Here is a 2,651-nt window from a genome sequence, read left to right on the forward strand (position 1 = left end):
AGACATCCAACCATACTTCTATAAAGAGTCTCATCCACTTTTTCAGCTTAATCATTTTTGCTAAACTTCTCCTTTTGACACATCGGAGTAGTTGTTTCTTTGCAATTTTTCATCCTAAACTTTTTCAAGATGTCTTTTGCATACTTCTTTTGACAGATGAAAACTTCATTTTGCTCTTGCTTGATTTCCATTCCTAAAAAATAAACCATTTCTCCCAAGTCCGTCATCTCGAAAGTATGTTGCATATCTTCTTTAAATTTCTGAACAAGCTCATGATTGCTTCCTGTAACCAGCAAGTCATCTACATATAGTGAAATAACAATAAGATTTGTTTCATCACCTTTAATGTAGAGAGTAGCTTCGCTGAGGCTTTTTCTGAAACCCAACTGCACCAAATGTTCATCAATCCTGCTATACCAAGCTCTGGGCGCTTGCTTTAGTCCATACAAAGTTTTTTTTAGCTGATACACTTCATCTTCATACCCTTTGATTGCGAATCCTCAGGTTGCTCGACATAAATTTCCTCCTTAAGATAGCCATTCAAGAATGCTGATTTAACATCTAGCTGAAACACTTTCCAACAATTTTGTACAGCTATAGCCAACAATAATCTGATGGTTTTTAATCTAGAAACAGGAGCAAATGTATCAGAAAAATCAATACCAAAAATTTGAGCATTGTCACGCCCTATTTTTACCTGAGGTCAAAACTAGCACGACATTATGGATTCTAAAAGAAGGAAAATTTGCACAGAGTCGCCACCTAATTTTTAAGGAAAATAAGGAAACCTATTGAAGTATTAACATGTGATTAATGTTTTAGTCTACGAAAAAACAATTGGGATTCTAGGTAAGGGTTCAAGTTATTCCGAAGGGAAGGGGTTAGGCATCCTTCAGAATCCACAAGTGCCGTACCCGGCTAGACTAAATTTTTCAAAGACGGAAGAGGTATAAAAAATAATGTAGAAGTGTATGCATTAAATATAAAATAATATAAATGTTAAATTATGTAAAGATGTATGTATATTAAATATATAAATAAAACATGTTATTATAAAAAATGTAAAAAAATACATGTGAAAAGAAAAGTATTTTATGTTGTGTGAAAGAAAGTATATCTTGATATGTCATGAAGAGAAAGAGAAAAATAATGTTCTTTGTTTGAATAAAGTTTACGAAAAAATAAAGATTTACTTTAAGAAAAAGATCACAATGTCTATGATGTCAAGTATGTAAACTAATTTGATTAATTTAATTTATTAGTGTAAACGTTAACGACCTAAGTTTGCATAAACGCGAGGTGAAGTTGTATAAAGAAAATTCCGCCCAACACCCTAAAAATAAAGTTTTCACTATAATAACATATGTACAAATATAAAAATACAATACAAAATTAAAAGGGCCTCTTTGAATGCAACTCTCGACGAATATTCCAAAATAACTTGTATAAACACTTATAAAAATGTTAGTAACAAATAAATAAAAATATGTTCATTTACGTATTATAAAAAATATATTTTTTTGTTAAAAGTAGGCTCAGATAAAGTCATGGCTGCGAAATGGTTGCTCAATTAATTGGTCATCCTAAATCGTTTTGCTAAGAAGTGGTTGCTCAATTAATTGGCCGTCCTAAACCGTCTTGCAAAAATATGAATTATAAAATCATATATTGTTGTAAAGTGCCATCATTGCCCAAAAAATATTTTTTATTACGTATATGTATACGTAATAATCCGTCTTTTGTTTACGGAAGCCTCAAATTAAAGTAATTTTTCATTGGCCATAAAATTATGTAATATCTGTTCATTATCAATGTAATAAATTGAAGGCAAAACGAAAGGACAAATGTTCAAATCAGTCCAAAAATAACCGCACAGTAACGGAGTAAAATCACCTGCATAAATTAATCTCAACAAAACAACCCATAAAGAATAACAAAGGAGTATAGCAACAACTTTTGACCATATAATGGTTGTTAAAGTCATCAAAAATGTCAACAAACACAGTCAAAGTATTAAGGATCCAAAGTAGAAAAAAAAATGTTAGCACCATAAATGACCCATATCTGTAAAATAAACGTACTACCAAATAAATCTATAGTAAGAGACAAGGATTGGCGTTGCTTCGACGGCAATCGCCGGAGCAACGCCGAAAAATGGGAGTACGGCCAGATCTAGCCAGTTCTTGATGGTAAAAAGCAAAAAGGGAAGAAAGGGGGGCTGCCGCGATGCTATTTTGTTGGTGTTAGGGGCGGCGCTAGGCGGTGCTCGCTGGAGCAGTGGGTTGTTGTAGTGGAGGGTGGCTGGTGGCGGCAGATCTGAGAAGCGGCGGGGTTGGTGTTGTTTGGACACTCGCCTGGATCTCGAACAGTGAAGGAAAAAGAGAGAATTGTGAGGGAGAAAGAGATGAAAAATGATGATTGTGTGTGTTGTCATGTTTTGTAGTGTGTGTATTTTGTAAAAGAAAAATGGAGATTATCGCTCAAGTGTGTGTGTATGTGCCTTTTGGATGAAGAAGAAATAAAAAGGAAAAATTGGGTTCTGTGTATTTTGTAATATGTCAGAGTATTGTTCTATGTTCATGGTCTGTCCGTGAATGGATGATGGCCTAGCTATTTATTTTGTGCAGAAAAATGTCAAAAATATAGGTTGT

Source organism: Capsicum annuum, chromosome 4, assembly GCF_002878395.1.
Source record: "Capsicum annuum cultivar UCD-10X-F1 chromosome 4, UCD10Xv1.1, whole genome shotgun sequence".
NCBI classification, from domain to species: Eukaryota; Viridiplantae; Streptophyta; class Magnoliopsida; order Solanales; family Solanaceae; genus Capsicum; species Capsicum annuum.